We start from the raw sequence: 15,723 nt of genomic DNA, 5'->3' as shown, positions 1-15,723 counted from the left end.
ACCAAAAAAGCTCCATATTTTCTGGGCACGTTTCGGTTGGTGCCATCATGCTCCATTCGCCAGGAAACCTGGGAAAAGGAAAATGAGAGCTATAGTAGGCGACTATTTTTGGTGGCTAACACGTACAGAATATGTAAATATTTTACCTCTAATGCACCATCGGTGCTTAGACAATGAGTTCACAGACCAGCAAGATTGCTAGAACCATTTGTTTTACAATATAAACACCAAGTTCCATGATTTTCTTGTAGAACTTTTGAATGGCTAAAAAACCTCATTGGCGGCAGTGGACATTTGTATCCAGCAGGTACATTTCCTTGCCCCTTAAAAATTACTCACAGCTTTTGTACTGGTTAACAGTCTCTTTAATATCTTTAGATGACATGGTCTTAATGTTACAATAGCCATAAGCGATGGCTCTTAATTTGTGCATCATGTTTGAATTGATTAAACAAATTGGGATAGTACATTTTAAATCAACCAGTTTTCATCTCCAAACAAATGGATAAAGAGAGAGATTAAACAAGAGTATTGAAGAGTACCTGACATGTTTTTTAATTAATCTGCTATCATAGTGGAGCAAGTGACATCCCCTGGCAGAGTTATTCTATAATATTTCATTGCACAGCTTGTTGGCTACTTCTCAATTTTTCACCCTTTTGGGTATTATTATCATACACTACCACAGCTTGTGGCTCCTCTCAGGTACCCTCCATCAAAACTGTTACAGAATATTTGGCCATTAAACAATGTGTGTACACACACCACCTAGCAGCTAAACCTGTTTATAAGAAGTCAGAAGATTAGCACCTCAATCCTCAAATATAAACAGGGGGACAGGGTTTGGGTTTCTACTGAATACTTGTCGAGATGCAGCACTCTTCCAAAGTTTGCCCCTAAATTGGTAGGTCCCTTTCAGATACTAAAATTAGTTGGGGAGGTAGCTGCAATACTGAATTAAACAAACTAGAGACAAATTCATCCATTAGTCTACGCCTCTCAAGTGAAATGTGGTTGGTCTTCTGTGTAAAATCCTTCTGCTGCCACCATTATAGACGGGACACCTGAAGAAGAGCTAGAGTGCCTCCTGGATGCCAGGGTATAAAATGGGCAATTTCAACATCTGGTTGTTGGAATGGTTATGACATTTCAGCGGGCCTCTTTAATTAATGGAACCAGGTTGAAAAGAGAATTTCATGTTGTATACCTGAATAAACCAAAACCCTTGAGAACATACCAAATGGGAGGTCGTTCCAGAGGGGGGATAGAGTCAGGAATTGAGGAAAGAATCAGATCGACAGCATGGGACAGAGTGCTAAGTGCTGAGAGGACGGTCGGTGAAGACAGTGATGAAGAGTCAGGTCAGACTATATATCCAAGATTCTTTGGCACATGATAGTACATCTGGCTATAAGATTATTAGAGAATCTGGAAGACCAAATTCTGGAAACTAAGATCAAGAACTAGACCGGCAACCAACCTGTGTAATCACTTCCAGGTTAGGAAGTTCATGGTCCTGGAAGGAGAGGCATTGAGATTATTTAATTGAGCAAAGTGTGGAGTAAATGCCTGCCAGTTTTCCATTTGTTGTATGACTTTTCATTCTGGCTAGTTCAGCACCTTATTCTTGTTTCCACTCCTTTGTTATTTTTTCCATTTCCTGGCTCCCTCAATTTTAGGGCTTAGGCAGGTTATATTCTCTTTATTAGCTGTTTGCTCCTTATCTTCTCCTGAAGTCTTTTCTTTTTTAATACTCAAGAGGCAAAAAAAAATTCTATTGTGGAAAACGCTCTTCTGCTACAGCAATAGCAAATCGGGGGGCGATCAGTTACCCTTCTCACCCTGGAAGGGAAGTAACTAAGGGGCATATTATCAAGGACGGCGTTAAAATTATCGCCGGTTTAGCGGCAGAAAACTGCCGCTAAAGCAGCGATAATGGGCTTGATAATATGCCCTGGAGATTTCCAACAGAAGCCCATGTTGACACCAGAACATGGACTTCTATTGGAATTCTCAAGAGCATATTATCAAGCCCATTATCGCACTTTAGCGGCAGTTTTCTGCCGCTAAACCGGCGATAATTTTTAACGCCGTCCTTGATATGCCCCTTAAGCCTTTGGCTGGATTCATGTCTGACCATTTTCCAGGGCAGAAGGGGTACACATATGAGTTTAGGAATTTCCCCAAATTTTGTGAGCGTTCAAAAAATCCCACCTCAGTACCAACCTAGTGGAATTTACAATTTCAAATGTTTCCACACCCAAAGCAATGAAAATCTCAGATTTAAAGCAATTACACCTCCCAGGAATTGCTTTTTGACATTTTGACGGGCATAATTGTGGCATGTTTGCCCATAAACATACATCTGCTGTCGAAAATTGAGTTGTGTTTAGGCCTTTTAGAGTATTTGTGAAACCATGGCGACCACAAGTGCACTAGTGAAATCCACTGAAAAGAGCTCAACACAATAGTCTGGCACCTGCTGGAGTTTATGTATTTAGTTATTTGTTTTGTTTGCATACATCACTTTACACCAAAGGAATGGCTGCCATGTGCTTCAAAGAGTTTCACAGTAATCATACATAAACGATAATTTTTTTGTTCCAAACATTTTATTTATCAGAAAGAAAAAGAAGTGTTGCAATAAACCAAGCAATGCAGGCGTCTAACGTTCTGATGCTAATGTAAACACGTCAGGAAGACCACAAGTCTAATATGCGTTTAATGCAAAAATAGCAAGCAGCAGAACAAATAACCAAGAGACAATAGTCATTTTAACCAACCAGGGTTCTCGGCTAAAAAGGCCAGTTGGAGCATAAAATGCTAAAATTCATGTTTTTTTTTTTTACAGAAAAACAGACAAGATAGAAGGTAATTCTAGTTACTTCAGCAAAACTTGTCTAAGGAGCAAGGGGTGGGATCTTTTCATAGAGAAAATGTGAGACGTCCTTGAAACTGAAATACAAATACATATACACACCCCTGATTTAATTAATTTCCTAAAATTATGCTTGTGGTTGCAGAAATTGAAGTGAGGCTGTGTTTTGTTAGAAGCTGCAGGAAAGGTACACATATAAAACTGCAATAAAATGGCCTCTCAGCCTACTAGAGTCATGAAGCTAAACAAGCATATTTAGACTAAAAGGCACCTCAGGATAACAAAAAAACAACTTCCCTGTTTGATTATAAAATATACTAGTGCATTTTGATGGTGCACAAAAGGGGTCGTGGTCTCCAACAACTATGCTGCCTCAAGAAGACTCCATCTCCCACAGAGGAGTGGCCAGAAAAAAATAATACTCCCCACATGGACCTACATCCAGAAAGGCTGAGAACAAGCAATTCCATTTTCTCTAAGTCTACTTTTCATCCTTTCATCCAACCTCTAGCTTTCCTCTATTCTCTCACATCTCCCACCTTTCCCTTGTTCTAATCTGACCCATTTTCCCTCCTTTCCTCTTTCCTGTGTCTCACTTCTCCTTTTGTCTTTCTCTCTCCTCCTACTGCCATCTTCTTTCTCCTATTTTGCCTTTCTCTTCATCTGTCCTCAACTTTCTCATATCCTTACTTCTTTTTTCTATTTTCCTACTTCCCTACCCTCGTTTCTTGTCTCTCCTGATCCTTGTATTTTCTTTCTCCTCCAATTACACATGTGATTTTTGTTTCTATCGCCACATGTCTCATCCCTCTCCTTAGTCTATTGTTCTCTCCTTCACTTTCATACTTCTAACTCTCCTGTCCATTTGTTCGAAGACAGACTGGGGTGTGTAAAGGGGTACACTCACAAAATTGTTTTTAAGTTTGAGGCTTGCCTTGTACAACATAAACTCAAAGAGTGCTGTTGTCGGTGAGACATTGTCTCAAAGACTTGTTGCAAGACTTGTTGAGGGAGGAGTTATAGAACCAGTAAAAGCCTCGTAATGGATTTCTCCGGTGGTCATGACGCAAAACCCTGATGGCCGCTTGAGATTTTGCATTGACTTGAGATCACTTAATCGAGACATAGTGACTGACACATTTCCCCTCCCGAACATCAATGAGCTTTTGCAATCGGTGGGCGGCAGTAAGTACTTCTCTAAAATAGATCTGAGGAGTGATTATCACCAGATCAAATTGCACTGATTCCAAACCTTTAACCGCCTTCATCACTACAGAGGGTATGTAACTATTTACTCACATACCATTCGGCTTAGCTTCAGCGGCGAGTGTGTTTTAAAGAATGATGGCAAGCATTTTTGAAGGTGTAAGTGGTGTTGTCAATTTTCAAGATGACATATTGGTCTCAGGGAAAACAGTGGAACAGTATAACACTATTCTGAGACAAGTGTTGTGGAAGCTTGAAGAGGTGGGTTTGATGGTGAACAAAGACAAATGTGAATTCTTAACTGAACATGTGGAGTATTTGGTTTATACCATTTCAAGTGGAGGGATAGCGCCCAAACGCAACTTATTGGAGGTGATAAAATATGCACCCTGCCCCAAAGATAAAGATCAGTTGAGATCTTTTTTAGGTCTTGTACAATATTATTCTAAATTTGTAAAGGGGTTTGCAGATATGGCTGAAAGTTCAAGGAAACTGTTACGCAAAGGCAATAAGTATAAGGAAGAGGAACAACAAAAATCATTTGAAAATATCAAAGATGAAATATGTAATGCAGGTATCCTAGCTTCCTTCAATACCAAATGTAAGTCATTTTTAACTGTTGAGGCCAGTGTCTCATAGATTGGAGTGGTATTGTCACAAAATCAAAATGGAACTGGGAGGACTGTAGCTTTTGCTTTGCGGACTCTCACGCAAACTGAGAGGAATCATTCTGTGATTGAGCGGGAAGCTCTAGCTGCAGCCTGGTGTGCAGAGTATTTTCGGGTTTACTTGTGGGGCACAAGATTTGTTTTGAGGACGGATCATAAACCGTTGACCAAGATCTTATCAGTGGGGGGTGCTGGCAAGGGGTCTGCGTGTTTGGTCAGATTCGCAGCCAGACTACTGTATGACGTGGAATTTATTCATGGGTGGAAGAATTCACAAGCGGACTGTCTGTCACGCATGACTTTGAACTTGGAAGCTGTTGACAAGAATGTTGTGAAGAGGCTAGAGTCAGAAGAAGCTGTTGCACTGGTGTGTGATGTGTTGGAATGTAATCTTAGTGCGTTTTCTAGGTCGCAGTGGGAGGAGGAAATGCGTTCTGACACCATCTTGAAGGAAGTAATTGCAATGATCAAGAAGGGAGCCCTTAGAGAAAATATGGTGTCTGTAGCAGCTAGGCCTTACTGGAAGGTGTTGGATGAATTGTCAGTGAGTGGTTTAGATGTGATTATGAGAGGTGATCGGTTTGTGCATCCTGTTGGCTTGAGATTTCAAATTTTTGGAGCAGCTTATGAAGGGCATTTAGGGCTGGGCATGACCAGCATGAGAATTAAGAAAGAGTTTTGGTGGCCTGGGATTGATGACCAGTTTAAAAGGTGGGTGGACGGTTGTAGTCTTTGAAAGGAGAGTAAGAAAAGATTGAAGGTGGGCAGCCAGAGTGCCATTGGTCAGATCATTGATCCTGGGAAAGCTTGGAGCACTATTTGTTTAGATTTTATAGGTCCCCTATCTGAACTGTCAGCTAATATACAATTTGCTGCTGTTATTGTCTACGTTTATTCCAGATTGTAGAGAGTTAAATTCAGGAGAGATGTTACGACCAAATCCACTATTGAGGTCTTGGAGAAAATATTTGATGAGCAGGGTGTGCCCCACACTTTGCTGACTGATAACGGGACGCAGTTGATTTCCTGTGACATGTGGTGTTTTCTCGAAGTGTGGGATCAAATATTCTTGCACCTCTCTTTACAATCCCATGTGCAATGGAATGGTGGGGAGGGCCAACAGGTTGGTAAAAGGGACAACTAAACTTCCGGTGTCAAATGGGCAATCTCCCAAACAACTTGTGGAGGAGATGTTGTGTGCATATCGCACCACCATTCATAGTGTCACCCACAAATGTGCCTTTCAACCCATGAAAGGACGTCTGCCAGGTACTAGATTTGTCCCTGCTTGGTTGAAAGATTGACTACTTTGTGGAGGTGAGTATGTGCATGGGAATGTCTCTACCATATTCAAGGTTGATGATTGGGTCAAATTGAGACCTGGCAGGGTGAAAGGTGGATTGAGTAAATTTAAGGGACCTTTTCATGTAGAAAGGGTAGGGAAGTATTTTGTGGTCATTGAAAGTGGTGAAAGGTGGAATTTGGATGTAGGGTGGCTTTGTATCAGAGAGGTTAAAGTGTGCTCAGAATGGAAGTGACGATGAAGGATGGTCGGGAGCCATGTTCATGCCGGATAAGGAGGGTGACTCTGATCTCAGCCCTGGGAATCACAATGCAGTGCCGGATCATCTGTCTGAGAGACGGGGTGGGTTTCCGGAGAATGAAGATGGGTCCACGGTAAAGGTGATGTTAGAATCCGCAGGCCAACTTCTTATTTGCAAGATTATGTGAGAATGTGAATTGCCTCCAGTCTGGGGTATGTTACGGATACTTGTTTGCTGCTTTACATGTGTTTTTGATTATGGCAGTGTAACTTTTTAGTTTTTATTTCTTTTTGTTTTTTTATTGCAAAGGGGTGAGGATGTGTTATGATGGACCCTTACCTTGTGTTCTGTTTCAGAGTGTAAGGCTGAGAGCACTCGATGCGAGTCAGTTGCTGCTGGCTTCTCGAGGTGGGCTGATGCCATGTTGTGCTTACCAGTAAATCTTAACTTCAATCCTTTATTGAGTCCTGTGGTCATTGTACTTTTCTTCTCAACACAACTCCCTTGACCAATCACGGCACTGCTGTCATCCAACATGAGAGCAGCGTCCTGATTGAAGGGAGCGGCCTCATTTGGCACTCCTCAGTGCTCTGGGGGTTTGGTTTGTTCTAACAGACAGCTGGGTTAGAGCTGTTTAAATTGTACTTGTGTGGTTGGCCGTCGAAAGACGGCCAGCCAAAAAGACATGCACACTTTAAACAGTGCACAGCCAGTCCAACCTCCTCCCTGCTGAGTGGCACGCTGCTGTCACTCAGCAGCAGCCCCACACCCGTCCTGACGCTCTGTTCGGGATGGGGAAGAAAAATAAAATGGTAATAAATTGTCATTTTGTTTTTCAGGAGTTTGTGAGGATTTTAAGTGGGGTGACCTTCCTCCGCTTCAACACAGGAGTCGCCCCTGCTCCAAACAGGAGCGACTGCAGGCCTTTCTTAAAGACACGAGGACACATGCAGTGATAAGCATTGGTAACAGATGTGCTATTGCACAGTCCTAGAACCTTGCACAAGGTTTCTGCTCTTAAACTGCACTGATGTACCCCTGGTACCCTGGTCACGGGTAGGCGAAAGAAGTGCACCATTCTATTCAGTGCAGCCTAATCCAATGGAGCTTTGAGACTCTAAACGTGGAACAATGCATAGAAAAATAATTGAAACAATGATATGTGTAAAAGTTACACACAGCCTAAAGATTAAGCCCCTGCTGGGATGTTCCCCCCCAAAAGCCTCTAGTGGCTGTTTGTTACATTTGTTTCACGATTCACTTGTGCCGCAGAGTTTCAGAAACTGCAAGGTTCCTTTGTAAATTAAAGAGGTCAATTACAGAGGGAATTGCTTCTTTTATTGGAATGTTTTCACAAGACCTGACTAGTGTTGGAAGCTGAGTTTCCAAGGAAGTGTTGTGTAAATGTTGTGCTTGCACAAAAATAGCAGTGTTGCGCTGCCCAAGTTTCTAGAAAACCTTGCTGAACCTGAAAAGAACATACAGAAGTAGAATACTGGTTTGCACATGAAAGAGGAAGGTGTGTGTAGGGAAGGAGGAAAACTATGAATCGAAATTGCCTCAAATATATGCATTACTTAGATCTTGAAATTACATGCTCTTGAATTTCACGCGCACCATATACTCAGTTCGCACATTTGTTTCACTTATCTTAATAGTGAGAAGTTACGATTTTACACATGTGCATGCAGAGACCTTTGTAAATGGGTACTCTCACATGAGGAAAATAATTGGAATATTTAGAGAAAATGCAGCACACCTCTTTATTCTTAAAAGTCTTTGCAAATAGCCTTTGGATTTCAGCAGAAGTATTGCTGAACTAAACAGATCCAGTGCCAACATAAATCCTACTTGGCAGCATTAGACAAATGCATCTTAAAATTGGTTTCGGAGAATAGGAATTTAAAAATTTTAAAAGATAATCTCGCAGGTGTGGTGCTGGGAAAGGCATATTTTTCAAAGTCAAGCAGGCAGGTGGTTGGACAAACAAAAACACATTTGAAAAGGAAATAGCCAGAGAGTGCATAACACTGAAACATTCATACGTCACAAAATAGACGAGTTGAACTTAAGACCTTGCGAGCCACAGTTATGACACCACACCAACTATCTATGACTTTCTGCTTCCGACTTCTTCGCATAGATAGGAAACACTGAATCCCAACTCCTTTCCAAAATTCCTTCCTTGCCTCCTCCGCCTAACACAAGGTATAGAGAACCCATGCGCAATAAAGGAAAGATTAATGCTTCAATGACATTGGCTCAGTTTGAAGGAGCCTTAAATACTGAAGGGAGAGTGGGGACACATGGCCAGACCAGTGCTTAAAGTCTTTGGATACCGCGCTCTGTATCAGTCTGGGACCAGCGTGAGATTTAAGTGTGCACCGTGGTGCCGTTTGGGACAGTGCACCCTGTCAATAATGAGGCTCCTAAGCAGCAGGGGGGTTGGGTGAAAAACTCCAGTTAATATTAAAGTAAGTGCTAATTGTGTACTGCATTTACCACAATGCAAAGGGGCGAATTGTACTGGGATGTGAGGCAGTGTGCTCCCAACCCCCAGTCTCTTTAAAAGGCTCCCTTGAGCCAGCAATCTGATGAGCTTTGGAGACACACCTGTGTGCCTGTGAGAGGTACTGCGACCTGTGATGACTTTGGCACCATTTTCAGCAACCCCAGATTAAATCTTTTATTTTTCTCGACTGATGAAGAAAGGAATCCAGAAACACGTCTAGAGATGTACAGCACTATCTGCACCAACTTTCGTGAAAAACTACTGCTAATATTGATGTACGCGATAATTGTGTACTGCATTTACCATAATGCAAAGGAGCAAACTGTGCTGGGATGTGAGGCAGTTTGCTCCCAACACCCCTTCCATAATGTGACTCCCGGTGCTTTTGCGTTCATGTGTTAGAATCGCTAGAGAAATGGAACACTGACTGCGCTCTGGTACCACAGTTCGTGTTACACGCATTGGGACACACTGCACCTTCATTTTATAGGATTATGTTTGCGCTGACATGCAACAAACCTGGACATGGGCATGGAAATAAACTACATTTCCGTTTTCATGCCATAGATATCGTTGGTACAATTTGGCGTTGTGAATGACACCATGGATTTTGGCTACTATTGGCGCACACAGGAGACAGCCTAGAAGCAGGTCAATGAGGAAGGCAGGACACCTGGTATTTCATTTTGTTGATGAGGAATAGAGAGCGAAGAGCGAGGGGAAGGTAGTGGAGGATGACAGATCACCAAGGAATGGGAAGGTATTAAGGGGAAATTGTGACCCGCTATTAAACAATATTGCAGGATTAGAGTTGACCGGTGCTCAGTCTGTGCCTGTGATGCACAATTTCCGGCACTTGCATGAATAGGGCCCAAGCATGTTGGATTTTTGTTGGTTGGGTGGAAGCGATGGTGGATGGAGAGCAGAGTGGCAGGACACGTCAGATTCATGTCAACTACACATAGGTCTCCCATGTCTCCTCATCTGTCATGCTGCACTACTGTCATATTTCAGCACCTCAGGGTGAGGAACTGGCGCAAAGAAGAAAGACACACAACATACAACACTGGGTATGTTCACCATACACTGCTTGGGGTATTCTACCTCAAATTCAGTTTGCGTCAGAAATATCTCATCCTTTCATTTTGCAACTATGACACAGTCTGCTCACAGAGGTGGAACATATCCTTCCTCCTTGACCTTCCACTGTGTTATACATGTTGCCGCATTCCACCTCTATCGTGTCTCTCCCCAAGTCATGGAATTATACCCAAAATACTATAAACACAAATTATATTTAGGAGGTAATAAAGGTTTTGCCAAAATCAGACAAATACTGTAAATTGGTGGTTCCGCTGTTCTACTAAACACACAGTCCCCCTGTCTCATTTAGAGCCTCAGCTGAAGCGCTTGCACTGGTTGCCCATTGGCCCAGTTGGGATGAACCCAGTGATGATCGCCCCGCCCAAGATGCACTTTAAAGATGGCTGATGTTAAATGGTAGCGGCACCTTCAGTTGATAACCTTCAAGTATTGCCCGGCGGTAATCGCCTCTTATACCATTCGATAATTAACCAACAAAAGAGGCAGGCGCCGGAGACTGGAAGGCAGGAAACAAAGTTTTATTCCGTCGGAGCAGAACACATCAGATCAGACAGCAAGGTATCATCACGAGGTGCTCTAACCACATCTCTGAGGCCTGGCCTCTTATACACAGGTTTATTGCTTTATTACATGTTACACATTCTTGTTGAGCCTTTGATGTACGGAAATACATCCTTGGAATCCCCAATTCAAGCTCGTTCCCACACATATCTACAGTGGAAGTCCCCACCTCACCCACAGTAGGAGATGGCTATCACACAGCTGGACATTCTGCCAATTCCCGGGGGTGTGTGCGACTGGTCGGGTCACAGGGGTTGGGGGCCTTGATCTACTGCAATCCCTTAGATGTGAGGTGCTTCCTTTACAGTAGGGGCAATAAAACTGCGTCCGCAGGGCTAGGTGGTGGCCTGGGATTAGTTCGGACGATCAGGCGTGGAGGAAGGGGTTACCGAAAGGATGTATGACCATGTAAGGGATAAAAGGAGGTGTTGGCCAGGTGCGGGATGTGGATTCATGGCAGGGTCGCGCAGAAGGAGAGGGTTCATGGCCTATGTATGAGGGAGCGGGGGCAACCGGCGCGCAGGGGATGTTTTGCAGCGCCTAGGGAACGCGCTGGTGGTCGGCGGGGGAGGGGCAGAGGGGCCATGGCGCTTTCAAAAATGGCTACTGCTTGAGGGAGCGTGCGAGCCTGGGAGGGGACAAGATGGCGCCGATTATGTTGACATCGCAAACCAGATTTTAACAGTCCTCCCTTTTCAACATATCTAGCCAGCTTGTCTAGCCGGCATCTATCTTCGTTAAATTCTTATCCACGACATTGTAAATGCTTTCATGCGTTCCTGTTTCAAAGTACAGAGTCTTAGGGCGGACAGGAATAATCTGACACAATTGTACATAGTTACATGTGGTTGATGTGACAGGCGAAGAGGTAGCGTATACAAAATTACATCAGCTGCGTCATATGTCAGACCCGGAGATAGGTGGAGGGAAGCTCGCTTGAACACAAATTCGATACCGTAAGAGGTGGTCCGGCAAGACAAGGAATATTTTGCACATTACTCAAGGCCTAGACTTTGTGTGGGTCAAACTAAACAGCATAGTCATGTGTACGGCTGATGCTATACAATTGTCATTTATACCGAGCTAATGTTTCTTGGATATTAGTGTGTAGTTGGAAGTGACCGATAAAGGACCTTGGAAACTTGATTGGAAGATAGTCAATTAAAAAGTGGTTGGGAGAGGAATACAACTCAACATGAGTTACAGTCAGGGAAGGGAGTTCTTCTTTCCAGTGTCCTATTATAGCGAGCCATCACTGGTAAGCTCTCATTGTTCTTCTTCTTTCGTTGGCACTGTTGAGCACCGGCGGTGGAGCTAAGGTCCAGCTCAAATCCAAGTTTTCACGTAGCAGGGTGTGACCATTCGTTGCTCTCGGATCACAGTCCTGTTCCCTAACTCATTTTATCATAGGTACCTTGAGACGGGGTACCCGCATTTCGTTCTTCTTTTGTTAAGTCAAGTTCAAAATCCCATATGAAAAAGGGGGGGGAGGAATAGGGGCGTGCTTTGGGAGGCCGAGGGAAGAGGGGGTGGAGTGGGATCGGATCAAAAGGCAGACCAAGGGGAGCAGAATCTTTTAGCACTGAGCCCATCAATCGGGCTCGACAGGCTGGGACTTCAGGCACGAGCTGATCAGTGAGCAGGGGCTTCGCGATAGCCCTTCTTTCTATCGCTTTCCATGCTGAGAATGGTGCCTCGTCCCGCATCTTTTTGCTCCGTGGCTCCTCCTTGGTCGAGGCCATAGATGTTCCATGATCCGCAGCCAGGCTGTGCGTCACGTCCGACCCCTCTCCTCCGATGACCGCATGTTATCTTTGAATGAGTACAAGAAACAAAATCTTAGAGAACTGGTAGGGAAGACGTTTACATACTTCATTCTCTCTCCCAACCCCAAGTAGTGGGGGAAACGTTTATCGGTCACTCTATGGTGGATGTCTATTAACTCTTATGTCGGTGTACGCTACTAACTCATTAATCATTGCTGTGGTGCAGGTTTGCGAGTGCTCCTGCAAATTTCCATCACCAGGTCTGCTAGGTGTTGATTCCTGTACCTTAAAAACGTAGCAAGAAGTCTGACATCTATCAACTTCCTGGTCTATCAAAATTCGAACCGGCTTCTCCGGCAGAGACTCGTCTTTCTAACGCAAGCCCTGCTGATTCATATTTTTCTCCAGGGACTGCTAAGTTTATGAAAGAGTGCGAGGTGCTACTGTCATGGGCTCACAAATATCTGTTTCGGGGAGGAACACGCGCTAAACATTTTTCTTGCTGGAGACAATAGTTAACCTTTATCAGTTCTAGGCGATGTATCTTTAAAAACAAGGTCATCAGCTGTATTGCTTAAAATATAACTAGGACTATTCTGGAAGGACGGGGTGTTTAGGCGCTCTATTTCTGTGCAGTGGGCGGGGCGATTCTGAGTGATGGAGGTGGAGTCGTTGGAGCCATAAAACAACAAAAACCACTGACATATAGTTCCCGTTATAAGGGCCAGATTGGGAGACATCAGTCGTCTTACCTGTCCTTTCTTTCTCAGGCAATTAAGTTCCATCATTTACAGGAAGGAGAGGTAGTAGTGTGGCAAAATACGGTCGTTTTGCTTCTGTCAATTTGTTCGAACACTGTTGTGTTTAGGCCAATTATACATATACCGAGGAGGTACAGTGTTGTCATCTAATCAAAAGCGGGCAAGGGAGCCTTCAGCGAGGGAGAGAGAGAGAGAGAGAGAGAGAGAGAGAGAGAGAGAGAGAGAGACTTGCGCATCAAGTAGGCTATTGGGTACACGTACGACATAAAACGAGAGAGAGAGAGAGAAAGAGAGACAAACGTGTACGATAATAGGCCACTTGGTGTACACACAACATAGAGCAGCACGGGTCAGTTTTTCGTACAAAAACACAAGCTGGGGGAAAACATAAATTCAACGTTCACATACACACAAATACCGGATAGGGTGTAACAGTACATACATCAAGCACAGCAAGTTTCTAGTGTAAGTCACCCTCCAATTTACTAGCTTCCTGGAGAGGGAGAGTCGTTTCTTCAAACGAGGAGTTACCATATTCGGGCTTATTTTCCCATCCCCTTGATCGATAGACAAGTATTTCAGTCATACAAAGAGGTTCTCTCCAGCGACCCAGGCATATGCAATACATACACATTCATACCGTTCAATCAGGGCACATACGCACAGTCATACCATACAGTTTTTCACGTTTCCAGTGATGGTCTGCACTCCACGCACCATCTCACAGCGCATGTTTATGTCTTTCCCTACATGGAACACGGTGCGGTCTATGTCCACTCCATTCTTCAGTCGGAACTCCGATGTAACCTACAGAGAAGAAAAGAAGGGGGGGGGGCAGCATTCAAAGCACATCGGCGCGCATAGACACGAAAAAGTTCTACTTACCACGTACCAGACTAGCTGCAGGAACGTAGAATACCACAGATCTTGACTATCCCTTTCGCATTTTTGTTTCTGTGTGCTATATCCTTCTTTTCTACTATACCAAAATTTCTTCATTTTTATTTTTCCCTAAATTCGAGTTCCCTCTTCGTGCATTTGTTTCTCAATTAGCCGTATATTATTGGACAAAATACCATACCTTACATGGATACAAATTTTCATCAATCCAAAATTCAGGCAAAGGGTCTGCATTATCTGTCTTCTATCGTTTGGGAATGACAGCCGTTATTCAAAACCTTACCAACCTAGACGATTGTTATGACGCTGATTCCATAATTCCTTCGAAAAACCCTTTATTGTGAAAAATGTCAGTATACAAATACGGGCCTACAACCGTATAGGCCGGCCACGGTGCAAGAGGTGTCGAGTATCATGAGCAATACTACCTTAATGCGAAAATAAAAATAATCAATAATGAGAAGACCAGCATCAATAAGGTTGTCCGCATGTCCAGTCAGTATCCTCCCTGTCCCCCGCCCGCCATGTTGAAAAAGACCGTATACATATCCCTTAACATCAATGCCAAGTAATCTGGAACGCCATAAGGAGTTGTAGGCCCCTCCTACATCGGCGCCATTTTGGGGCGAGGTCGGGTGGGTCCAGTGTACAGTCTAGATGTTTCCACTAGCTAATGGTCGGACCAGAATCCCTTTCGGCAGTCCAAAGAGTTTCCATTAATGCCAACAGAAAGAACAGACAGCATGAATCGTGACTCGAAGGTGGGGAAAGCAAAGTTGTTTCCTACCGGATCGTGCTGAGGTTCCACCAGAACTGCTTCGGGTTGGTAGATTACAGTGTCTCCTGGTAATTCAAACAGAAACTGGCGTCAGCATGAGGGCACCACCATCTTGCAGCGACGCCGTGGTCCTTTCGGAGAGCGAGACAGCAGGCGTGCCTCTCCGCCGATACCCTGAATCAGCCCCTCTCACGGCACCAAACGGGGACAAGGTGGCTGCCGCCCGGGGCAAAGACATGTTAATGTGGAATGATCGAGCGATAGTGGCGGTTGCCCCTACCGGAAGTCCGCGGGAGTCGAGGGCCAATGACTCCCGCAAAATCTGCAAAGCTGAGAGGACGTTTTCAAGGGTGGGGCCCACGCCCGAGCAGGCAAGCTTCCGAGTTCCAAGGTAGCCCAGAGCCATCTTAGTGGACCAGGCCCGAATCCGGAGAGCCGACCGCCATTTTGAGAATCCAGTGGCAGCAGCAGCTCTTCATTACAGCCACCGGGGTGGGTCCCCCGACCAACCAACTGCAGGGGCCCACTTCTTGGGTGGAACGCCAAGGGCAATCTTGGTGCAGAAAGGAACTTCCGCCCGGGTGGTCGTCCGGCAGGTAAAACGTTTAATGGCTGCCCTGCTGCAGCTGGCTGGTGAGTGAAGCGTCAAGGGGTGCCCTACTGCAACTGGTGAGCCTCCACCTGGGGAGGCGGTGGAGGCCCGTTCACGTCGCCTCCCCCCCCAGGGCACCCCACGCCGTCTTTCGGTGCTGTATTGTAGGACGGCCAGGCCGGCACTACAGCTTGCTGGACACCACCTCGATGCCGTCCGGGTATCGGCGCATCGTGTTGCCTCCGGCCTCTTTGCACAACGGACCGTCACTGATGCCGTCTCACAGGCGGATGGATTTTGTAGGCCCTTTTTATAGCCCAAAGCCGACTAAGAGACAGCAATGTTGCTACTTCGAAGAAGGAGGGGCGGGGACTGTGTTACGTGGACGGTAAAATGCTTTGGAGGTGGATGTTGCAGCAGGCTGCCATGTAAATAGTTGTGTTTAACGTGTTT

Source organism: Triturus cristatus, chromosome 5_2, assembly GCF_964204655.1.
Source record: "Triturus cristatus chromosome 5_2, aTriCri1.1, whole genome shotgun sequence".
Taxonomy (NCBI): domain Eukaryota; kingdom Metazoa; phylum Chordata; class Amphibia; order Caudata; family Salamandridae; genus Triturus; species Triturus cristatus.
The sequence above is the reverse complement of the archived record's forward strand: the minus strand, read 5'-3'. Positions refer to the sequence as shown.